At 40.5% G+C, this 26,416-nt stretch overlaps 1 protein-coding gene across 3 annotated transcripts in view; it reads left to right on the top strand.

Moving 5' to 3' along the window:
* MAPRE2 (microtubule associated protein RP/EB family member 2) overlaps positions 1-26,416 on the top strand; it is a 120,827-nt gene that overhangs the window by 11,870 nt on the left and 82,541 nt on the right. For all 3 annotated transcript variants that reach the window (XM_077352460.1, XM_077352459.1, XM_077352461.1), the window contains exon 2: positions 15,356-15,415. The gene's annotated coding sequence lies outside the window, so the exon portion shown is untranslated. The remainder of the gene's footprint in view (positions 1-15,355; positions 15,416-26,416) is intronic.

The following is a 26,416-nucleotide window of genomic DNA, read 5'->3' as shown; positions in this document are numbered from 1 at the left end:
CTAGATTGGGTTACTGCAATGCACTCTACATGGGGCAGACCTTGAAATCTATTTGGAAATTTCATTTGGTACAAGGTGTTGCAATTTTGGCCTACCTACACTGGCTTCCAGTTTGTTTTCTGTACAATTCAAGGTGCTGGTCTTGATCTTCAAAGCTCTATATGGTTTAACACCAACATAACCAAAGGACCACCTAATCCCATATGAATTTGTGCAACTGTTATGGTCATCTTCAGATGCCCTGCCTTGGGTGCCCATAGCTTCTGAGATTATCTGGGTGGCAACCCAGAAGAAGGCTTTCTTGATTATGGCACCAAAGCTGTGTAACTTTCTCCCTATGGAGATGCTTCTGTCATCTTCTGTTGTCAACTTTCACCAATTTTTTCCTTTTGGTTGGCATTCCATTCCTTCCTAACCAATGTTTTATATTTGGTAAATATTTAAACTGTTCTATATGTGTTTTAACCCTGCTTTTAGCTCTTTTAAAACTTGTTTTAAGAGCGTGGCGCAGGGTGGTAAGGCAGCAGAAATGCTGTCTGAAGCTGTCTGCCTGTGAGGCTGGGAGTTCAATGCCAGCAGCCGGCTCAAGGTTGACTCAGCCTTCCATCCTTCCGAGGTCGGTAAAATGAGTACCCAGCTTGCTGGGGGGTAAACGGTAATGACTGGGGAAGGCACTGGCAAACCACCCCGTATTGAGTCTGCCATGAAAACACTAGAGGGCGTCACTCCAAGGGTCAGACATGACCGGTGCTTGCACAGGGGATACCTTTACCTTTACCTTTAAAACTTGTTTTAATAACATATGTTGGGGAGGGAGTTATTTTAATGGTTCTGTAATGTATTTTATCATGTATCAGGTGGCTAACAATTTAAGTTAGCCACCTCAGTGGCCCTTGTAATGACAGAAAAGCAGGATACAAATTTTGTACATAAAAATAAATCATAGGAAAATGCTCTTGAAGTGGCTTAAGCCTTAAATAATAGCAAACAATTGCTCTTGAGGTGGCTGACTGAGAGTCAGCTTGATGTAGTGGTTAGACTCTAATCTGGAGAGTTGGGTTTGATTCCCCACTTCTCCACATGCAGCCAGCTGGGTGATCTTGAGTAGCCATAGTCCTGTCAGGGCTCTCTCAGCCCCACTTACCTCACAGGGTGCCTGTTGTGGATTTCATAATCCACTCTGTTGCTACAGCTCCTGTAAAGTGGGCTGGTGATGGCATATATCCCAGCCATACACTTGTCACTGTAACAGTCCTTTTGGTCAGGCCCATATTGGATTGTTCTGCATTCATTTGGAGGGGAAAGCTTCATAACATCTGGCTATTTTACAAGGCTTTGTAGTTGGACTTCTTTTGCAGTCAGTTCACATCAGGGGTAGTCAAACTGCGGCCCTCCAGATGTCCATGGACTACAATCCCCATGAGCTCCTGCCAGCGTTCGCATGTATTTGAATCAAATACATAGTACAACTGAATTTAATATCTCCTTTAGGTTATTATCCTAGGATTGGATACAATTTGAAGTTGTTTATGCCAAGAGGAAGAAAGCACATTGAAAAGTATACTGCCAGCAGGAATAAGACACTTGAACAGGGCTGATTCTGCACTTATTTTGCTTTTTCCATTGTGGATCCTGCTGAATTCAGATCAATTTGAACTCGGGTCTTCTTCTATTCTCCCCCCCCCCTCCATTGAAACAAAGTTTTCTGGACTTGATTTGGGAAGCTCAGAGTGGGAAGTGGAGCCAAGCGCAGCAGGAGTCTTTCTTTCTTTTCTTGAACGAGTAGGGGGGATGGGAGACAGCAGAGGAGGGGGGAATAAATCCAGGAGGCAAATCTCTGCTGAGAGACATTAGGGCTTCTGGAGCACAGTCACTTTAAGACAAGCCTTACAACTGGGAACCAGAAAGTCACTGAAATGACGCCCTAGCCAATCAGTGAAGACTGCTTTCCTATGAGCCACAGAGAAGGAAGTTAATTAGCAAAAAGCAGAAATCTGCACACTTACTGATGGCGATTTTTCAAATATCGATGGTTATATATTTAGTTAGAAATATAGCTCATTGAAAGGTAACAGTTTCTTTTTGTAAAAGATGTTTGACGGTGGAAGAGGAATATAATTGGAGCTCTGAGAATGTTTCATTCTGAGCATTGAAGAGTGGTAAAGAACATTCTAAAAAAGGGGTAGTCAAACTGCGGCCCTCCAGATATCCATGGACTACAATTCCAGGGGCTCAGGGGCTCATGGGAATTGTAGTGCATGGACATCTGGAAGGCCGCAGTTTGACTACCCCTGATTTGGAATATTTAGTAGCTCCCCAACTGTACTCTTTGCAGTCCATTCATGAGTAAGAAGATGAAAAGCTTATTTCAAAATAGAGATGCTGGTCATTCCCACCTTGCTTTGTTGCTGCCATATTTTTTCCCTCCTTCCTGGCAGCTGATGATACAGCTCATGGTACCTGCTGCTTTTTTGTTTAAACTGAGTCTCATAAATTATTTTTAATAAAAAAATATATAATTAGATAAATATTTGATGCCTCTGCTAAAGCAATCAACACTTCTGTCCTCCCTCTCAAAGGCAATAGATCCCTTTTAGGGAAATTTACCAGGAGCTGATGATTGCTTGGAGGTGAAACTGAAAGTAAGGCTGAGAACAGACAAGCAGCTTCCCTGAGTTCCCAGGCGTTTCTTTTCATGGCAAGGAATGTGTGGCTAGATTACTTTAACCACACTTAAAATGTCTCTTCATTCTAATAATAATCTTTTTACTGAACAAGAATTCATGCCAATCACTCCAGCCTCTACTTTTTCAGTTATGTACCATTAACTGTAGATTCAAGAGGGTAGCTGTGTTGGTCTGAAATAGCACAGCAAAAATTAAGTCCAATAGCACCTTTAAGACCAATAAAGGTGTATTCAAGACGTGAGCTTGAAGAGTGCAAGCACTTGAAAGCTCATGCCTTGAATAAATCTTTTTTGGTCTTAAAGGTGCCATTGGACTCAGTTTTTGTTTTACCTTTAGCTTTGTACTAGATGTCTCCAGTAAGAATGCAGCACATCATGAACTTGTCAAAAAGAGGAGTTCTGTTCTTATGTTATTGTTCCAGGAGGTGACTTTGAGCCAGAATTCAGGCTCAACTTTGTTGAATCCTCCTGTCCATGAGAGCTACTACTGCCGGTGCCCAAAGGGGTGGGTTGAAGACTTTGAAAATTAACTAAAAGGGAAGAATGGGTGGGAGTGCAAACAACTATTGGAGCTGCCCACAGTTTAGATTACAATGTGTTTAAAATCCATGTTGTCCTCATAGCTTCCTCTAAATAGGATAGTAGCTAAGTAAAGTCTGACATGTTCATTACCATTTTTGTAAACTAGTTAGTTTGCATCAGGAGTAAGTAACAAAAGCAAGGGCTACAACTACCCTTGGGTGTGTTTCAGGACACAGAATGACAAGTGTTTGCCTTGTTTCACTCCTTGGGGTATGTTGGTCAGGAGCTAATTTGCCTAGATGGAAGACAGCTCTTATCTTTCAGCCACATAAGCACTTTCTGTTTAATAAATCTGGGTAAGAATGAAGTCTGACTCTAAAATAGTTTTTCTTGGCAATCTGTCAGTGTCTGGTGCTTATGTTTTCAAGGTTAGGTTACTAATAATAGCCTTATAACAATGTGTGCCAAATATTGTACAGAACTCAGAAATGACAGAGTTGCTTGGCAAGGAGGAGTATAATATAATGACCATGACAAAAAAGCGGTCTATATTTGATAAAGGAACTGTACAAGTTGGTAGTCAGCGCAGAATACATAAAATCAGTGCCCCTCCTCCCAAAAAAACCTGCTTGATCTATGATTTAGATAGATTCATGAAGGATAGATCTATCAGTGGCTATTAACTGTGCTGGCTCAAGAGAACACCCATGTTCAAAGGTAGTAAACCTCTGAATACCAGTGCCAGTAGTCAGTATCAGGGGAGGCCTCTATGCCCTACTGGCTGCCCAAAGGAACTGGCTGACTGCTGTGGAAAACAAGATGTTGGACAAAATGATCCTTTTGTGCTCTTAAGGATGTTCAGCATATGAACAGGGAAGATGGAACCATGGATGAAGAGAAAAGTATTTTCCACATAGTGACAGACTTGTGTAGTTTCCCTGCTGCTGCTGTAGCTGCCAGTACCCCTCAGTGGCAACAGGGCTTCTCCATTGCATGTTTCCCTTCCCCTGTTCCCCAGCAGCAACCAATCCCTCCCTTGTAGACCAGACTTTAATTGGCAATTGACTGTTGTTCTAATCATGTGTTTACAGGTTTCTCTCTGAATTGCCACTTTTCATTTTAAAAATCTGTAGCCCTTTTTCTTGCAGAGATAGGCCTTTTCCCATATAGTTCTGCAACAAAAAGGGGCTACAAACATTAAAAAAAAGAATTATGGGGATTCAGAGAATGATAGATGGGATGTTATAATGATATTGTTGTGGTTGTCGGCCATTCAGTAGTGTCTGATCCTGCACTGCCTCCCTCAGCCATGCAGTGTTCTGGATGGTGTCTATCTTGATCGTGTCTAACCATTGCATTCTTTGTCAGCCTAGTTTCCTTTTTCGGCTGACCAATCCGAACACAATCACTTTCTCCATTGAGTTGGATTGCATGATATAGCCAAAGTATACAGTTGCTGATTTTTTCAAAGCTCCATGGTGGGGAGGAGGCTGGACTCTGTGATTACAGGGGAAACGGCTGTCAGGAGGCCTGGACAGGGAATACCAGAACTTTCCCACCCACATAGCAGCTATCAGCTTTGTTGCAGGAGGAACTTCCCCTCTGTCTTTCCAACAACATTGGATCTGGAGTAAGTTACCCATATGGGCCTATTATGCACGGCCGCTGAAACGGCAGCATGGAGAACGCAGAGGAGGAAGAAGCGAAGCAAATTGCTTATACACAGGATGGAATGCAACAGCAGCAAAACCCAGAGTATCCGATTATGCACACGGCTACTCCGTAGCCGATTCTGGTTGCACCCTAGTCCCGGGAAGCTCCACTTTCTTCCGCATCTTGCTAACGCGGCTTTTTCGGCGGCATACATTGACTCTGTGCCTGGTTGCCACCTGCAGCGTGCATAATTAGTCATTTTAGCCGCTGCCATTCCACCCCAAATGCGGACCTTCCACTCCATGCATAATGGGCCATAGAGAAAGCCAAAGATAGGAACAGTGGAAAGTACTACTATACTATTTTGTCTTTAGGTATTATTTATCTAGTACATTTATACCCCACCCTTCTCCAGAGGCTGAGAGCTAAAATATCCAACATTAATAAATAGGTTTTAAAACTCGAAAATGCATTAAGTTTAAAATCAAACACTATTCCACCTTCAGGCTGCTTCCTCTTTATGGGAGTTAGATGGTCACAGAGATGAGGTGGACCATATAAGTGGAGAGGCCATTATCTTGAGGTTATTTCTCAGCCTGAACCATTAGTAACTTGTAAAACATTTATAATTGCATGAGGGAATATTGCAGATGGGTTGCCCAGAGGAAGATACCAAAATGTGGGAGAAGGGAAGATTGGGAAAGATTGGTTCTTGGGACCAGAATAGTTCACAGTTCTGAATAGAAGGATAAACTGATAAGCATTGTTACAGGAAGTCCATGTGCAGAATGTAGGACAGTGATGACTAGATCATGGCAATGAGGGAGGAATAACTTTAACGAGGGAAACTTTGGTGTTTGACTTTTGCAATATAATAACATATATATGGCAGTTATTAATTTTGCTATTATTTTTGTTCCGTATGATGCAGGTAAAGGCTAAATAATATTTCCACTGTTTATGACTTGGAAGTGCATTGTTCAATCTTAATTTTGTCTGTCCTAGCTAGTGCATCTGTTTCATAAATACTTTTTTTTTTTTTTGCACAAGCCAAACTTCAGCTGAGGAGGCAATTTCCATCTGGGAAATAGTGTCATGAAGAATTAAAACTTGCTTTCCTGGTACTGAGGCCCTAATCACCTTCTGCCCTTGAGAAATATTGATCACAGATTTCCTGGGTCTATATTAGCCCTACTTCCTAGGAAGAACTGGTAGCTTAATTACTAGCTGGGATAATTATAAGGAAAATATCACTATTTACTTAATTTCTTGCCTGGACATTTCATAAAATGTTTGAAACTTTGCTACCTTTTTGCTATCCATCCTAAGACCAGTCTACTTCAACAAAAACAAGGTTACTCCCATTTTAAAGTTGCCAGTGTTTTTAAAGCCACAGTATTCTAAGATGATTCATTTCAGAGACAGAGAGAACTCAGTTTGTGGTTACAGAGTAGGGCTCCTGCATATATACTTGCATGATACATAAGGGGAAAAATGTGGAATGACTGTGTACATAATTCTCTGCTTTGCAGTAATTAATTAAACAGTGTAGCTTGTTGAGAGAAGTGCTGTAATAAAGATGATGTTTAACTGGGAGTGCCAGATAAATTTTTCATAAGTAGGGATTCATAGCACTGGGATAGGGCTGTAGACGAGGTTGCTGCCAGGCCTAGGGTTACCACCTCCAAGTGGTATCTGGAAACTCCCCAGAATTACAACTGAACTCCAGGCATCTGTTCTCCATGGAGATAATAGCAATGGATTCTGTGGCATTATACCACACTGATGCCTCTCCCCTCCCCAAATCCTGCACTCCTCAGACTTCATCACAAAATCTCCAGGAACTTTGCAGCCTGGAGCTGGTAACCCTAGCCAGAATTGACCCCAATGAGCAAAGTACTACTATCCTTATTTTGTCTTAAACCTCTCCCCCCAATCTGAAACAGTCCCAGGGAGTACTATTTGACCCTACTTATTTGTATTCCATCAGAATCTTCAGTCCTCAGGAGTCCTCAGCAGGGCAAGTAGCACCTGCATGGACAATGCAGGTCAGGAAAATGGTCAAGGGGAAGGCTTAAGTACCCTTAACACATCTTTTGACCCAGCCCTAACCCACAATATTCCCAGGGGAAAAAATGGACCATCTGGTAAGGCTCCCAAAGAGAAACTGTTTTATAGTCCAATTAAATACTGAATTTCATAATCTGATAGAGCAAAAAAAAGTTTGTGCAGAAAAAGCGGCCAGGAAACATTTTATTTCATTTAAATTAATATGCCACCTCTCACTGCCTGGTCGTCTTGAGGCAGTTTACCAGGGTTAAAACAATGACAAATATCAGTTTATCTCCCCACAATATTTTCTCTTTCTATCCTCCTGTCCACCGCCTATCCTCTCCCCTTTCCCTACCTTATTCTCTCCTTCTTAGCTGTTCATCATCCTAACTTTTCTCTTCCTTCCACCTTCAGCTGTATTTATTATTTATTTACTTCATTTATACCTTCCCCTTTCTCAGCTGTGGGGACAAAAGCAACTTACATCATTCTTCTCTCTTCTTTGTACAATAGGTTAAACTGAAAATATGTGACTAGCCCCAAATCAACCAGTGAGCTTTCACAGCAACTTGTGGATTTGAACCTGAGTCTTGTAGACCCTACTCTTGAGATCTAAGTACTACACCACACTGCTTTCATAGGGATGTTGCTGTTGAAGAGTACTAAGCTGCCTGGCCTAGGTAGATTCATTCTCCAAAACAGCCATTTTCTCCTGGAAAATTGATCTCTGTCATCTGGAGAAAAGTCATTCCGGGTGATCTCTAGCTCCTTCCTGGATGTTGGCAATCCTGTTTCTTCTGAAGGAAATTGCTGCTTTGGAGGGTGGAGTCGTTGGGGTGTATTATCTAAGGTCCATACCCTCTTTAAATTCTACGCTTCCTATGGTCTACTTCCACCTCCTGTTCACAGTGCTACCTCCTTCCCATCCAACAGCTAACCTATCTTTATCTGCCCCTTTTGTCTTAAACCATTTTTCTCTGTCCCCAGTAATCTCTACCTAGGAAAACTATGGCCCAGTTGTGTGATGCTGGATACTGGGCCAGGCCCACTTGCGTGGTAGAGAATCCTCAAGGACGTGGGATGGGACCTTACAATGTTCATTAATTGCTTCTCCTTTTTATTCACCCAACAACCCTGTGAGGTAAGTAGGTATGTGACTGGTCCAAAATCACCCAGTCAGCTTCCACAGCAAGGTGAAGATTTGAACATAGGTCTCCCAGATCCTACTCTGTGTTGGCAGAATAATTAACACAGCAGTGGTGCACAACCCGATTAAATAGATAAATGTTTGTTTAGAAATTAATGTATTTGATAAAAAAGAGGAGAGACAGAGATAGGTTCCTAACTACCACTCTAGTTGAGAAAGAGGGTAAGACTGGGTATGGCTCTTCCAAGAAGAAGGGGGAAATTGCACTAAGAGTAGCAATACAGATAAGGAATGACATTTAACAGGAGAGAAGATGCTGACCTCACTATTAAGTCTGTGGGTTCGGTAAGACATGGACATTCAGCTCCAACAACCAAACAATTTTACTGTAACCAGAAATACTTTGCACAGATAACCAGAACTAAGGAGCTTATATACACATTCATAACTCCCACCAAGAAATATGATTGGCTTTTAATGGAGGCCCATGATTGCACCTTAATTCTGTTCGCTGATTGGCTGCAAACTGGAAACCAGCAAATACCAGACATGGGTTCACGGTCTCTAAATGCCCACGGACACAACACTCACTATCCTATTTAATTGGCTTCTTGCTCCCTCCTGTAGGTTGGTTCTTCTCTTCTTCTTTGTAAACCAGACATTGCGTTTTCTAACACTCTGAAGCTCTAGCCACTATAACACACTGGATTTCATAGATTAACTGTTGTTAACCAGTAGTAAATGGTTAGGCCTATTTGAGTCATGCAAATTGAGTGGTATCAAGTCACCCAGATTTATGTTTCCCTAGATAAAATAGCTGCTTTGGAGGGTGGTATATCTTGAAGAAGCCTCTCTGTTCTCCAAACCTTGTCCTTCTCAAACTTTACCACAAAATCTCCAGGAAGCTGGCAAGCCTGGTAAGGCTTACCTGGATGTTTTTAGAAAGATCTGTCTTGCTCATACACAACTCCAATCACCCTATTTAAATATCTAAAGATGGGCTGACTTTGCAGTTAGAATATAAGATAAGTCAAAAGGCAAAACTAATTTGTTAACATAAGTTTCAATGCAGCACTGTGTAGCTTAGTGGCTGTGGGCTGGAATATCTCTAGTTCAAATCCTGCTTTTGCCAATTAAGTTACTTAGATTTAGCCAAACCTCCCATTCTATCTTCCCTCCCGTTCTGGCTGACAGAATGGCAACGCCTTTATAAAATGAAATCCTTAAAAGTCTAACATCGTCCTTTCCTAACATATGTAAACAATACTCCTCAGTGAATTCCTGCCAGCTATCCCCACATTCCCTAATCTTGTTCATAATACAAGGTACAGATAAGACTGCGACCTGATAACCTGGAGGGGAACAGCTCTTGTTATGATGGTTAGAGTGTGGAAACCATGCTAGTGTTTACTTCTGTTTCAAGATTTTACAATCCAATCAGTAGCTGCTTCTTCTATACTGCTATAGTGAATAGGTAGAAGAGGAGACATCCCATTTTTCTACCCAGGGGGACCCAAAGCATTGTATAAGTTTTATCTCCCCTCCTCCTTACAACCTGTAAGTGGTTAGACTGAGAATAAGTGACTAGCCCAAAGTCACCCAGTGAGCTTCCATGGGCTGAGTTTCCCAGAATTTGGACTGATATGCCAACAGCTACATCACCTGGGCTGCTGTAGTACCACCCGAAGTCTAGTCTGCCTTTGATGATCACGATGACTGATATAGGTAAAATAAATATTGAAAGGTTGCAATAGTTTCTTGTGCTTAGTAGGCTTATTGAATTAATATGCCAAACATCTTTAGAATTATTTGCTTTTTTGTAGAAATAAAATGAATGTTCATTTCAGTTAACATTCCCCTTAACTGGGCCACTGTTATGTTTGTAATTCATTTAAATGATACTTGTTCCCTCTGAAACCCAGTCTGTGTAACTGGCTGTGATAGATGATGTACATTGCTTGCACTCTTAATGTCAAATATTTCATTAAATTGTGATAAGCTCTGGCTGAAAGCCTACTACTTTATTTCAGGCCTGTATTCAAGCCAGATTTCATTTTCTAGTCAAATATTCAACCTACATTTAAAATTTGCATGAATTTTCATTTGAGATGGCACACTACGGATTGTTCATAAACTACATTCTGAAGTTTGATGGACCTGCTTTTCAAGGGGTTTGTTGAACTTTGTTAGCTTGGAAGAGCAGTATTCCATTGGCAAATGAATGTTGTAAAAAATAAAAATGTTCTTCTATGATAAGGTTGTAGAATGATAGGAGCCAAAACACTGATGATTCTTGGCAGCCAGAAATGTTTGGCAAGGTGATGTATTACTTCCTTTTGCTTGCTGTTGGTTGGTGGTACTACGTGTTGTCCTTGGAAATAAATCCATTAGAAAACAGACCCTTCCTTGTATGTACAAGCGTGTTGAACACCATTATTTAAAAAATAGAAATTTATTTAAAAATTGTTGTAAGTCCTTGCTATATTTCTACTATACTGCTTTATCAGTAAATATATTATGCTTAGTGGTAAATTTCAGTTTACAGTTAGTAAAACTCGTTGGCTGTTGTCAAGTTGTCAAGAGCAATTTCCTATCTGTAAAATGGAGCTAGTTATGTTAGTCATAACAAAATTGTTGCTTTAATTATTGAGAGTCGCACACTTATTAAAAATCTCCTAAGGCATTCTCATCCCACCAAGTATATTCACAGGCTTCCTTATGGAAACCTGATAAAAATTCATTGTGGGCCTGGCAGGGTTTTCATAAAAGACATGTTTTTATTTCACTGGCTGTAAAATAGGCTAGATCTTGTAAGATTGATTTTTGCTTGGTTTTCTGTGTCTAGAAACCAGATGGGATAATAGACCTTTCTGAAAACTGACATTACTTCAAAATTAGCAGTCTATCTACTCTGCTTAGCAGTAGAACAGTAATGTTTCTTGTCAAGTAACTAAAAATCAGAATGTTTAAGTTATTTAAATCTTTAGGCCCTACCCACATTGCATTATGGAATTACAGCTAGAAGTGGAAAAAGAGGAGTTGGTTTTTATATGCTGCTTTTATCTACCTGAAGAAGTCTCAAAGCAGCTTACAATCACCTTCCGTTTCTTCTCCCTACAACAAACAGGCAGGTGAGGCTGAGAGAGCCCTGATATCACTGCTGGCCAGAACAGCTCTATCAGTGCTGTGGCGAGTCCAAGGTTACCCAGCTGGCTACATGTGGGGGAGACGGGAATTCAACCTGGCTTGCCAGAGTAGAAGCTGCCGCTCTTAACCACAATACCAAGCTGACATAGCAGAAGTGGTTGTCCCTGTATAAACAGCCCTGCATTTTGCAGGTTTTCCATTAAGTTGTGTGGCTGAATAAGTATTATCATATAGAAAATAAGCCACTTTGAGCAGGTTCTCTAGAGAGGTGGCATATTCCACCCCTCCCCTAATAAATAAGCACACTTGAATAAAGCTTCAGAGTAAGAGTAGTGTTTTTTTTTAATTATGTATACATTTGCATAGATTCTTGAAACCACTTGGGCTGCTCACCAGATAAGGCAAAGGAACTTGAGGGCAGGATTCTTTCATATTGATATTCCAGGAAATTACTATTTCATTAAATTAAACAATTAATTCTCTGACTATTTGTGACTTTGAACTGACCTTAAACTGACTTTCTTGTGGCTAAAATACATATAAGGGTGTTGACATGAGATATTTGTTAGAAAATTATTGTGGAAAATTTATAGGGTAAAGTTCGGATAGGCAAAATAGCAATGTCTGTACCCAGTATTGTAATCTGGAAAATCATTGATAGGTCTGCACAAACATAATAAAAGACTGCCTCCTGCAATATTAGAACCACTGGGAAACAAATTTGTTCTGCTTCCTGTGTTTCCTTCCCATTGTTGTGCTGAAAGAGCAAACAAGATTTATGGTGCATTATCTGATATTTCAAAGGCTCTACATTCCTCTCAATATCATCACTTATGCATCATAGCTTTGGCGCTGTCTTTAGATAGTATGATATAGAACTTTGACAGCAGTCCCCATGGCCTTGAGTGAATTCTATAGATCTTGGTCATGTTATGTTCTGCAAGTACTTAACTCACCTTGGAATCAATTGAAGCTCAGCTGAGAGTGGTTGAAATGAATGGTTGTCAGACTCAATGGGGATGAAAATCAGCATCCAAGGCATGAAGATTAAGTCCTTACAAATAGCATCCATCAAAGTGCATGAGTTGCATGGTGCTAAAATCCCCAAGAATCTGTTTTCTACAGTGAATAGTTTCTTTTTTTGCTGATGGATGTGTCAGTTCCACGTTTTAATGGTTAAACTCTGATATTAACAAACAGTAGTAACCTCTACTAGCATGGAATTTGTAAAATCCCTATCTAGTAGGGCAGGGGTAGTCAACCTGTGGTCCTCCAGATGTTCATGGACTACAATTTCCACGAGCCCCTGCCAACATTTGCTGGCAGAGGCTTGTGGGAATTGTAGTCCAGGAACATCTGGAGGACCACAGGTTGACTACCCCTGTAGTAGGGTACACAGAAGTCATGGTGTCAACTAGAAGGTGGCCTTAAAAATTGTGAGAATTAACCCTTCATGAATATCCCCCACATAGGAAAAAAAACAGCTTGGAGGTGGTAAATTTAATAATAGTTCTAACATGGGACCTGTCGTTCCTGTGGCGTGTGGAACAAAGTCCAGCAGGGTAGTTTTGTGAAGTGGTACATCTCTTGGATTTAGTAAACTGAGTTTTACGGGGCCCTCTGTCTCCTCTATCTACATCTTTTTATGAATATTCATAATTAAACTAATGTTTAGCACTTTGTATGTCCTGGTAGTTTAAATTTACACCTCTTTGTCATGTGTCGTAACTGTTGGGTAAAGAGTGCTGGCAAAGTCTCAATAAGTAACTAGGCATTTCAGAAAAACTTGATCACTTCCATTTAGAAGTAATAAAATTGTGTCTTGAAGTAAACTGGATCTGAGCACAGGCAAATGGGATAAAGGCACAGAGTCCACTCAATGCACTTCCAGGTGTTGCCATACAAGAACAAAGCATCACTTCACTATAGTTTTGAAAGTTTTTCAAGCTCCGAGAGCCAAGATGTTTATTAGAATCAAGTATATCGCTGGCCACAGCAAATAAAGGAGCTTAAATGTTGGATGTATTTATTGGGATATTTGGTTAATATAGAAGAGTTTTGTCCAGTCATAGAAGTGTGGTACTGAGTGCATAAATAACTCTTCCCAGAGGGGTAAAAATATAAACTTACATTTATTCAAATAGATTAAGTTCCCATTCAGGTTGCTGTGAAAAGGAGAGAGAGAAGCTTAATCTAAAGGATACTTTCCCTATCACAGCTTGTCCAGCGTTTGCGTGTGAGAGCATTGTATCTATAGGAGAGACCTGCAGAGACATGTGTCTCCATGGGAGGCTACGTGAAGAAGAAAGTGAGGACAAAGTGAGCAAGAGACAAGTCAGACGGCAGTTCCCAGGTTAAGACAGAGGCATCCCACCTATACACATTTAGAGTGATGTAGTATCCCCCACGTCCAAGCATGCTGAGTTGTTCACTCCAACAATATTTAATCATCCACATGCAGTACAGGGCCAGATGCTACATCATTCATAAAGCAGTACTGTAGTTGTGTTTGTACTGATGCTAACAGGCAATGTTGCTGTGAAGGGCTCTGTATTGTCTGGGCAGAGTGGGTATAATCCCCTCCCTCTATATCTGATAGGGTGTTGTCTAACAAGGATTGTGGTGGAGGGCTTGTACTTTGCCCAGGGCCCTCTCCCCTTACCTGCTGCTTTGCCCAGGGCCAGCTGCACCCTGATTGGCCCTATTCCAACTTGGACTGCTGGACACATCCCACCCCCCAGGCTGTTTCACAAATATATAGAGGAACCATGGATAAGGGGATAACCTTAACGTGATAACAACAATATATCAGTTCTTGGGGAACTGGTAGCCAAGTAGCCAGGTGGCTTGTTCCAGTGTAGGCTTCTCTGATCCAGTAGGGTACCAAGGGTGGGGCAGGGGATTTGAAATCTTGTGATTTTTCATTCTGGCGGGCATTTTGTTTATATTATTGTTTTTGTTTGTACACTGCCCTGCGTGCTTTGTAAAAAGGTAGATATATCAATACAGTAACTAAATAAATGTTTATTCTAGGAACGTTATGCAAACTCTTATACCCCAGTATAAAAAGGCGAGGATATAAGACTGATTTTCAGAGACAGAAATGACTTAGCTAACAGTGTTGTTATGGTGCCTAGTAAGCCTTGCTTGAACACATTTTACAGGCGCATGTCTTTCAAGCAGTGCTATTTGTGCATGCTGTCAATGTTTCTTTCTCCTTGATGGCCACTGGTGACATTGCTGAGTTGTGCACCATTTATGTGATTAGGCCTGTTATAGCTATATAAAATATATGTCATGTGATGTTAACTGATTTGATTACATGATGTTTTTCAGCTAAGGCCTATATGACTACAGGTAAAATGCATTTTTAACTGAATCTGGAGTAGGATTTCTTTTAGAGGCAATATCTGCAGTCACAAGCATATTGTTTTATACAGATGTTAATGGAATTAAATGGGACTGCATAAACTTCCTTAACTGATTTGTAGATCAGGCTGCTGTCATGCCCTCCAAATGTATTACCAACTTTTGGTTTCTCTGCTTGATTTATCCCTTGTCCTAATCTGTAGGCTCAGGAATCCTAAGAAGACTTATGTGAATTTCATTGATTTATTATTTGCAGGCATTTCATTTCATGTTTATAAAACTAATTAGTGTTCATTTTGGAAGGAAGAATAAAAATGTGGCTTTGATCAGAACGTCTCTGGGAAGTTTTTGTTGTTTAAGGGGAGAACAGGGTTGTTTTTTTTTTACCACATGATGTGACAAATGGACAGATATCTTAATACACCCTAAGGGAATTCATATTATCTGTGTAAACTATATAGTGTAAGAATTGCAACATATCCATTTCCCATGGGCTTGCTCATTGTGATGGAGAAGCAGTGAAAAACAGAGACTATGGATTCACTATAATATAGGACATTATTATCTTGCAGACAGGAATATCTATTTGATAACATGAATTTTCCTGAGTTACAGTACTATAATAAAAAGTTCCTGTTCTTTTACTAATTTTAAACCTAATGAGACAGCTTTATAGCTTTTTGTCTATGTAAATACAAAAAAACCCAATGTATTGCTTGCTAAGTTGTTGTTTTCATGGTTTATGTGTTGATCTAATTTTTTTATGTTCTCTTTTCTAGTACCTAATCACAGCAAGATAATCCATTCCAGCTATTCAAGAAAGTGTGTGAATGCACAAAGTAAGTTTTGTATTCTTGATGCATTACTAAAGTAAATTCAGAATATACAAAAGATTGCAGATTAGTTTGCCACTAACACAGAGAGAATCATACACCGAAATTAAAGAAGCATTTGACCAGCCCTTAATAGCTATATATATTCATTGGCAAGCCATTAGGCCTAACAAGATATAGCTGGTGGGTTTGCCTGACCATTATTGCCTGAATGTATGAATATACCACAGTCAGTTGTCAGAATAATGAAGAACTATCACAGACTTTATGCCTTTTACCACCACAAGCAATAGATTCATCTGTTATAGCTGGTTTGTAGGATCTTTCCCTCATTAGCCCTTTTTTCTTGTGTTCTGAACTGGAACAGTTGCAATAATTGTGAAACTTTAAAAAATAAAAAGGAAGATAAATATTTCGACATTGCACAGGGGGTCCCTTTAATTTCTCAGCCTAACATAGATGGATAGATGGGTAGATGGGTGGATGGATGGATGGATGGATGGATGGATGGATGGATGGATGGATGGATAGAGACTTTACTTGGATACGTGAAAATACCGATTTAAAAATTGTCAATTCAGACTAACAACCCATTCGTCTGTTGACATTCAAGTTTTCTTTTCCTCTTAGGAAATTTGTAGTCAAATGTTATCTGTGAAAAGGACAAAGGAACAGTAATATGATTTAGCAATACATCCACAAGGTGGCAATGTTTAGAAAACCTTTGAAGATGTAAAATTCATAAGAAATGTTTCTTACAGGATGAAACAATGCAGCTGCTTTCCCTTCTTTAGAGCAATATGCTTATCCTTACCATTGTTCCCTCTAATATTTTGGTAGAGCCCTTGTGAGTGGAGCACTGTCTGGGACACATCTGGTGTCTGTCCTGCGCTACAACCCACACGGGGCAAAGCTGGGTGCTGCTGGATTGGGCCGGCCCCTAGAGCGCCTACATCCGGGAGCTGGCCATGAGGTGTGCTGCCAGCCTCATGGCCAGATGCTACCTGGCCGCCAAGGATGGCACTCCTCCACTGCCTTGTCCTTGCCCCAGCCAGCAGCATGATGCATGGCTCCAGCGCTGCATGCCAACCCGCCCTGCTCTGGACGCCTTGCCCCAGCTGCAAACTGCCACACACTCCCCACCTGCCACCAACGCCTGCCCAGCCTGCTGCTGCACCTGACCGTTGGCGGCAGTGCTAGCACTGAGGCAGCACTGAGGGGCCAGGAGAGGAGGCTGCTCTGTGCCTTGTGTAGCCGGTCTCCCCGCCTGCCCACCACATCCCCCCTCAAACATCTCCCCACTAGCACCCGCTGCATTTACATGTGCAGTGAGCTTTTTACCTAGTATGAAGATATATATTTTGAGAATTCTAGTGTGCAGCATGGTTCTATAATATATGCACCATGCACATCTGCTTTATGCAACAGGTTTTCTTTTACTTTTTAAGTCCTCCTTCAGGTTGAAGGACTAATGTAAAAGCATCCATCAGGCTTGATGCTTTTGAAAATGTCACTGCTTGCATTCATACCCTGAGTTAAATCATACCTTGGTGTCCTAGATATTCTAGGGAAAACTGTGGGCCATTCCGCACCCAATTAAAGAAGTGGGAGTCTTATCCTTTGCAACGCCATATTTTTGGTGTTTTGCACGACATTGTAAACATCCAGCGTTACATCTGCAAACCTGCTGCTATTTTAAATTTTAAAGCTACATACTCCATTTAGATGAACCTGACTCCGTATAAGATATTACGTCAGTACTACTGGCACTGCTGCTGTTTACAAATAGAGTGAAAGTAACTTATTACAGTAATAAGTAATTACAGTAATAAGTAATAAGTAACTGGGTACAGAATGAACAGACCTTACAGACACTATATCCCAGGTCCTGAAAACCAGTCTAAGAAATTCCGTGTTTCCTGAATTAGTTATTCGTAGCTCAACAAGACAATTTTCCTGAGAATTTCTTGTAATATATTGTCTATGCAGTTTTTGTCTCTAAAAATTAATCTCTGGGATATTAAACATACTTCTTAAATGCTAGCATAGTCTTTTATTACAAAGCTTCATTTTTTATTCTGGAAGTAGAAATCCCCTCTTCCAAAAATCGTCAACAGAATTTTTGCTTGGGGCTTGAAAATGCAAGTTGTAGCTATCTGTACTACAGTATTTGTATTTATATATTTAGTATAAAGTAGTATAAGTGAAGACAGCCAAAATGTCAATTGAAATGTCATTGCAAAACAGGACATTAAAGCTGTATTTTATTTTTTTAATACTGAGGATAGGAAAACTATTTTTGTATTTGTACATTAAAAAATCATAGGAAAACCTTTAATGTTTTGAATGCTTTTTGATCTTAGCTGGTAGAAAACCGCACTCCACTTTTCCCCTTGAATAGATAACTAAGGACACTGTGACTTTTTTCTGCAAATATTGTCTTCCAGCCTTATGATTCTCTACAGATTTAATTGATTTACTTAGATTCCTGGCTGTTCAGCTTCCTTAAACTGTACATCTCCCACTACTCTAGTGTTTCAGGAGGCAAAAGAGGAGACCCAACATATTATGTGACATATAAATCAATAATGGTGCAATGGCAAAGTATAAATCCTTCAAATTCTCTTTACACTTTTTGGTCAAAGAGCTATTAACAGCTCACTTCCCGCACTGTGTACCTGAGAGATTGCATGCTGTGAATATAAATGTGCCTAATTCTGTTGGCTTTGGCAGTTCAACTGCAAAGTGGTGTTAAAGTTTCATCTGAAAGCATCTACAGTGTCTTGTCCACATCCATTGCTTCTAGCAGTCATTTGAAACTGGTCTTTTGGAACTATGGTTATTGTGCTGAAATGGATTTGAATCCTGAAATGAAATTCATACTGTGCAAACTATTTCTTTCTCACCAGTATGATAAAAATCTAGTTTAAGTGTAGCTGGCTTAACCTAGGGCCATTCCGCACCAGGATCTATGTAGCAAATTGGTTGCAGAAGGAAAAAACGCCATTTTAAATAGTGGAATTCGTCGTTATGCATACCTGCCTTTGTAGTGGAATCCAGTTGCGTTTCTATCGTTTCCCACAGGTTTCCGGTCTCGGCAAAAATCGCTAGCCGAAGCGATATTGCCGAGCTTTGTCCCGCCCCTGGCCATTAAGCAGCCAATGGGCGGCCGTTATCATGCTCCCGAAAAGCCCCTTTCCATTTAAGGAAGTTTAAAAAAAAACATACACGTTGCAATGAATCTGCGTTGATTCGTTGCAACGGAGAGACCCATCTAGCTAGCAAGTGGTGTTTGAGCTGTCATTTCATTGTTGCCACGCTCCCCCCAAGTGAAAAAAAAATACCCCAACCCTGCACGGGCGCAATTTTCGGCCGAAAATAGAGTGAAAAATAAAGGGAAAATAAACCAGGAAACGGGGCTGTGTGTTGCTTGGTGCTTGGTGACTTAAAACAGCTCTGGGAATGGACTGCAGCCAGGGAAGCCTCGCTGGGTAAATGAAGGCTCGCCGGTGCGTTGATCTCCGCTCGATCCGAGAAAAAAAATGGCGATCGCTTCGCCAGAAGATCAGAGAGGCAGGGGGAGGGACTTTGCAGAAACGCACAGAACTTTCCCGCTAGTGTTGCAGATTGGTTGCAAGAGTGTAGTGCTTTCCGGAGGGTGAATCCACTTTTTGGGATTTCCCTGAAAGCGCTACAACGAAGCGCTTTTTGCGGATCAGTTTCAGGAGTGTTGCAGATTGTCAACTACGTTGTGCATAACAGCAAATCAGTAGCGATTTCAATTTGCAACCATTGTGCAATTTTGAACGAGTGCAGAATGGCCCCTAGTATATTAAGGACTTGATGCAAATTTGTGTATTGCAGACGTTAGATCAAGCCTTGAACAGTACTAGAGAAACCCTATCATTAACATAGTATATTATAATATTTCTAGCCTAAACTTTCCCCTTAAAAGTAATTGCACCTTACCATTATTAGCCAGTTTTAAATCTATTATTATATGGCTTTTTTGGTGAAATGTGGAAAGAAAATTGGATACTTGAGCAGGGAGGGGGTAGTAGTTAGCATACATAGAATGTTTGTTTATAGCTCCAGGCTGCTTACTTAATTTAGAAATAAGATAAATGTCCTTTTATGGCCTTGTTTTAAAATGATCTGAAATTCTACATGACTTTTTCCCCTGTTCTAAAACCAGGAACTATCTCTTGGGAATTTCAGTAAGTAACTAATCTGAAGTTTTAAAGGTCCCAGTTTTAAAAGACAGCACTCTCTGATTTACTCAAGTAGTAATATAATATAAAGCTATGTAGAAAGTTTTTATGTTACAAAGTTCTAGAGTCTTTAGTCCACTGGCATTACCATCCTAAGCAGAGTTACACCCATCTAAAGCTATTGACTTTAATGGACTTAGAAAGGTGTTACTCTGTTTAGAATGGCACAGCTAATTGTGCATTTTATCTCTAGTTGGGTGGGTGTGGGTGGGTGTGTCCCACTGCCACAACTTCATTGTAATAAACAGCCATAAATGTTGAATGGGGATGCATGCTTGCATCCACATCAAAAGATGCATCCAGTCATTTCATATCTCTCTCTTGAACATTCTAATCTAATGCAAACACAGATGTGCATCAGAATGCACATGAAGTGAAAGCATAGACATGGATCATCTGTACTGTTGGATAATAACTGAGATACTGAGGAGATACCTCTATAAAAGCTGGTTCAAGCTTCTTATTTTTTAAAATCCTAATTTGTTTAAGCTTTTTAACTATGCTGTTTGACAATGTTTAAGAAATCTATTTAACAAACAAGAAACCTATAAAAACTACAATCAGGCAAGCCATTTGAAATATACGTATTATTAATATTGGCTATTGCTCCCCAAGAACCAATTAGAGTTCAGCTGGCTGTTTTATTTAGAAGAAGATGGGTTTTCTATTTCAATGCATTTAATTTAAGTGAACAGTAATCATTAAGAGTCAGAAGTTGCTGTTCTGTGATGCAAGTAGATGTCCCCATTTATTATTTCTATTTTCAAATGTCAGGTGTTGTTCTGTGTCCATCCCACCCCCCCAAAAAAAAACTACAAGAGCTGAAAAGTTTTTATAAACAATGAAAATGAAACTTGGGGAAGGGGGTTGTTAAGCATATGCATTTCTTATCTTCTCAGAATTAAGTTCTGCTATTTTCAAAACATGATGCATACAGCATAGCTCATAAAATTGTATTGTTTGCTATGTTAGTAAGTTTATAAGTGTAATTAGCTTTTATTTAAACAACTATTACGTACAAATATTTACTGTTACAAATATATCCAGTATTCAAAATGGATATGTAAACTTCTGCACCCTAAGAAATTAAGATATTTTGGGTATTCCTTTGTGGAAAAGCAGAATAAAAATACCATACACAGCATTACAAACAAACCACCTCTATGAAGGTGTTTCCTGTACAAAACAATCAATGGGCTCATGTCTGCTATTATTTATTTATTTATTACATTCGTATACCGCCGTCCCCTAAGGCTACATGGAACGAAAACAAGAACAATACGTCAAATTCAGTGACTATTTCAAATGAAATGCAATGGTAATAATAATAATCAGAGAAAATAACGTTCTAACAGAATAGACAATCTAGCTGACCCATATTCAGAAACCAGTGGTAGAACATTTCAGATGTTGAAGCCATAATACTGCTGATCTAAAAGTGACTATTCCGCAGCTGAAGAACTTCTAGGAGAAATTCCAGCATGGAATTGCTGAATTAAAATCCTCAAATGGTTTCCCTCCCCCAGTGTTCAATAAGGATATGGGATTTCTTAAACAGCAATACTAATCAGAGGTACATGCTTGTAAAATTAATAGATTTGGAAGGTGTAGCTCTTAGAATTTTCCTGTCATAGAGACACTCTAAGCAATTATATACTTCGAAGTCCATTGAAGTAGATGGTTACAACTCTGTTTAGGATTGTGATGTGCACGACCCTTGTTGTATTTCTGGGCCAAATAAGGTTGTCCTGTATTTTGCAACTTTTGAAAGTCTTCCCCCCCATCATAGCTAAGTACAATACACATGCAGTAGCAGTGCTATAGGAAGGGATCCAGTTTTTCCTCTGGTGAAAAGGGATCTCTTTGACTATGCTTCAGACTGTGGGATTTCTGAGAACAATATCACATGGGACAGAGGCTTTACTGACTATCAGTGAAGAATCTTACTAGCAGGATGATCTGCTGTAGGTATATAATGTTAAAATAATGCTCTAAAAAGTTTAACTCAACACTCTGAAAGGGAACAGTTTCCCCCCCGTTTCTTCATTTCAAGTCTTAAAACATGAGGGTTCCTAAACTGCTCCCCCCCCCCCGTGTTTTCTCCCCTCAAAGGAACCAGATTGATGTAAATGGTTCTCCCCAAAAGTGAACCATGGAGAAGTAATGTTTAGGGATGGGCATAACCTGGGAAAATGCAGTTTGGTCATGGCTCATATCTGGTCCAGCTAGTTTGGGCTCCTTCACACAGCCCGAGGCAGCGGAGCTCACAGAGGATGTCTGATGTCTCGAGCAGCCAAACTGGACCTACTAAAAGTCTGGTAAGTGTTCAGGGAATGCACCTTCCCTGAAAATGGTTCCCAAGCTCCAAATCAGCCCAATTTTTAAATAATAAATACATCTTTATTTTATAGCCAGCCCTTCCTAAATGCTCAGTGTGGATAACAACATACAATAATAATAAAAGTATAAAAACATATACATATTCAGCAAAACATTTCCTTTGTACAGTAGCCCCAAATTGATTTAGGTTGGGTGAGTGCAAATCCTTGGAGAGCAGATATTCCCTCAATTTCCAGCAGTGAGGCCAGCACTTCTTGATGGTCTATCAGGGCCTCAAACGTAGGCCTGGTGGAACAGCTCTTTCTTGCAGGCCCTGTGGAACTGGTTGTGGTCCTGCGGGGCCTTGATCTCCTTTGGCAGAGCATTCCACCAGTCGAGGCCAGTCTCACTTCCTTTGGGATGGTGATTCTCAGAGGATCTTAATGACCTTGGGGGAGCACAGTGGAAAAGGTGGCCCCACAGATCCATTGGTCCCATACTCTTTAGGGCTTTTAAGGTTAATACCAAAACCTTGAACCTGATTCAGTCTCCAATCTGAAGCTAATGCAGCTGGGAGAGCACTGGTATCATATGTGCTATCCACTGAGTCTCCTTGAAAACCCACACTACCACATTTTGCAGCAGTTGGAGTTTTAAGAACAGTCCTACATAGAGTGAATTGTAGAAATCTAATATAGAAGTGACAGTTGCATGAATTACCCAGTCTAAATCTCATGCTGAGAGGTATGGTGCAAGTTGTCATATCTGGTGCTGATGGGAAAATGCAAGGCAAATGGTGTTCATGATTTGGGCCTCCATTGAAAGGGAGGAATCCAGAATCATGACCAAACTCCTGACAGAAGTCATTGGTGTTGGCTGGGCTCTATTAAGAGCCAGGAGCTGTGCCAACTGTCTCTCCACATGTGGACGTGACAGAGGACCTCCATCTCAGCTGGATTCAGTTTTATCTGGCTCCACTTGAGCCAGTCTACCACAACTTCCAGGCATCAGGCTAAATAGTCTAGTGGTGTTGATGCTGAATAGTCCATTAACAGAAATAGCTGTGTATCATCAGCATATTAGTGAAAACCCAGCCCAAACTTCCAGATCTACTGGGTGAGGGGTGCATGTAGATATTAAATAACATCCAGGAAAGTATTTCTCCCTGTGGGACCCCACAAGTGAGGGCCTGATGCTGGGAGGTGCTCCTCCCAGATGCCACCCTCTGTCTCTGACCTTTGAGAAAGGGCTGCAGTCACTTAAGGCTTGTGAGATGGTTTGTGCGTGTTTCCACAGCCATTTCACTGCTTTGAAAATCCTGTATGTATTCACTCCCTTTTTGGTTCAAATCTAAACACCCATAAATGAAGGGCTAAGGGGTTCTGGGGCGGGATGTGTCTGTAATGAGGAAGGGTCCGGATTGGACCCTTCCTCCGGACACAATCGGAGGGACCAATCGGCAGGTGCTTCGCGCCTGCCGATTGGTCCCTCTGATTCCCAGCCCAGTTGCTCCCGGCCTGACGCGGTGAGAGGCGCAAAGCGCCTGTCGCCGCGTTAGGCCGCCGCCTGAGGGAACCCCTGGCAGTTGCGTGGAGCGCGGCTGCCGGGGGCTCCCTGCCCAGCGGCCTGACGCCTCAGAGAGCCGCCGCCGCCGTGAGACCGCCGCCCGGGGGACACGCAAAACTGTACGTTTCTAGCGCCCGCTGTATTCGTCATACAGCGGGCTTTATTACTAGTATTTCTATAAAGAGCAACTGGCTGCTTCTCTGCATGTCAATTACATGAGCAGGAACTGTACATTTAAACCTTGGGCTCTTCATCTACAGTGGGAGCAAAGAACTGGGTATCCAAAGTCCTGAAATAAATTTGTTCAAACGGCTGTCCTACTGGCAAATCAATTTATTTCTGTGGCATTGTGGGTACCAAAGCTGCTCTGGCAGCAGTGTGATCCATATCAATCCATCGAGTGTTCTGTGCATTGTGTCCAATGTCCCACATAGTTCAAATGACATACAGAATAAATCCCAGACTAAAGGTCAGCAATAATCTTGCATGATTAATATTTATGCTTACTGTCCTGAAGTGAAGAAAGAATCACTGATGTAATAGTTTATTTTTAGTTTGGTCAAATGATAATTATAAGCTTTGTAATTTGTCATAAGTTCTTTCTGGATTTTTCTCTCTCTGCTGGTTCATGCATGCTGCAAAGGCGTGTACTTGAAGATGAACAGCTGTTGCCAGGGTGCTTAATTCTGTGCCCGTTCCATTCACCCCCTGTTGCCTCATTTCTTTGTGCTCCCCCTTCTGTTGTATTCTTTTCATGTTGTTGAGATTTATTGCCCACCGCATCCCAGGTTTTAAGGATTAGTAACAATCTGTTTCCCTGAAAACAAGCTATAATGCAAGCATAATGCCAAATTGCCAATGCCCTTCGCCATCCATAGGCTTTCATCCAGACTTGTGAAAACAGTTTGTATTTTGTGGTACTTCTAAAACATCTGCATACACTGATTCTCAGAGATTTTCAGGGGAAGACTGTTGTAGCTGGTTTGAACAGCCACAGATAATGCATTTTGATATACCCATATTGTACAGGGTGATGTTATTATACACAGTACTCTAAATATAAAGCATTTTGGAACAAGGGTGATGATTCCTGTTTACTACTTAGTACTTGTTTAGTTATTTTATTTAATCAGGTTCATCAAGGCAGCTAAGAATTAAAGACAGAGCATTATAAAAGCACATTACTGGATGAGTTAAAACCAAAACTAAAAAAAACATAATTAAATCATAGCAAATAGAAGGAATCTTTGAGTAGCAAATGAAACAGAAGTTTTTACCTGCTGGCAGAAGACAATGTCATGTGCACAGAACACAACCAAGCATTAAGATTAACCAGTAGATTTTAGAAGTTTAAATGGCTTATTCAAGAATTGTAATGAGAATTGAGGAGTAAATGGAATGCATCTTTTTCTTTGTGTCATGACATGCAATGAGATGCAATATTTTTGCTTTTGTACCTTTAATTCTACTCTGCCACTATACCTTCCAACCTATAAATCAGCATGGAACCAGATTGGTGTAGTGCTTAAGAGCAGCAGCTTCTAATCTGGGTGACCTTGGGCTCATCACATCCCTGATAATGCTGTTCTGACCAAGCAGTCCTGTCATAGCTCTCTCAGCCCCACCTACCTCTCAGGGTGTCTGTTGTGGGGAGAGGAAGGGAAGGTGATTGTAAGCCACTTTGGGAATCCTTTGGGCAGTGAAAAGTGGGGTATAAAAACCAACTTCTTCTTCTTTCCTATCAGGTCAGCATAATGTTTGTGGCTGTTCAACTTTTGTAGCAAGCAATGCAATCCTATGCAGATTTACTCCAGTCTAAACTTACTGAAGCCAATAGGCATAGCCTGGAGTATCTCTGCATAACATTGCACTGGAGACCATTGCTGAATAAGCAATGCTTATTCTTTTTATCCCTAGCCTCCACCCTGCCCCTACTTTCTTCTTCGTAGTTCCTTTAATTCCACCCCCTGGCCCCATGATGCTTACTATAATAGCTGAAGCGGGCCCTTAGAGAAGGAGTTTGCTTCAGTTTGCATAGGAAGTGACTTTTTTAATCCTACCTTGAGGTCAATCACTTTCATGTAAAAGCACATGGGGGGGGGGGGCTTTGTTTTTAAAACCATAAAAGAGTCTATCAGGAAATTATATTGAATCTTATAATACTTTGTAGTTTACATACAGGATGTGTATAGAGAATTTTGCATCCTATTATTCTGTTCCAACAGAAAGTTAATTTTTGACAATTACAAATGCTACCTAAATTTCAGTTTGACTGTAACTACCTGAGATATCAATCCATGTTTGAGTTAAAGTTAAGAGATCTCATGAAGCTTCATGACATAATTAGGGATGCCACATGAGGCTAAGCACTGGAACTATGATAATCTATCATAAAGGAAAGGAGATTGGTATCAACTGCTTTGGGTTCCCAATGGGGAGAAATGTATTGTATAAATTAAATAATTAAGTATGTACTCTTCCTGTCCTGCTTTAAGTGATAGTAAAAAAAAAAAGATTTTAGACCTTAACATCAATAGCATGAACTTAAATAACTCATCATGCCATATCTGAACAGATGGACTAAAAACACTATTGTCAGTTGCTATTTGATTACTTTATCATAATCATAAATAACAAATATATTGATGTTTGGATTGAATCTGCAGGTTAATATGGCCTGCCAAATCTAATAGGCAGAATTACATCTGCCTATTGAAACAATTGTAAAATTATGTTCTGTTAATTCTATCAGAGTAAATATCAAAATATTAAATAGTTAATTTTTTTAAAGATCATCTGAGTTTTGAGAGCATGTCTCTAGTGGTGTGGACTTTATAGCATATGAAGCTTA

This window comes from Paroedura picta, chromosome 9 (genome assembly GCF_049243985.1).
Source record: "Paroedura picta isolate Pp20150507F chromosome 9, Ppicta_v3.0, whole genome shotgun sequence".
NCBI classification, from domain to species: Eukaryota; Metazoa; Chordata; class Lepidosauria; order Squamata; family Gekkonidae; genus Paroedura; species Paroedura picta.
Note: the sequence above shows the minus strand (reverse complement) of the source record. Positions and strands in the feature narration are given on the sequence as shown.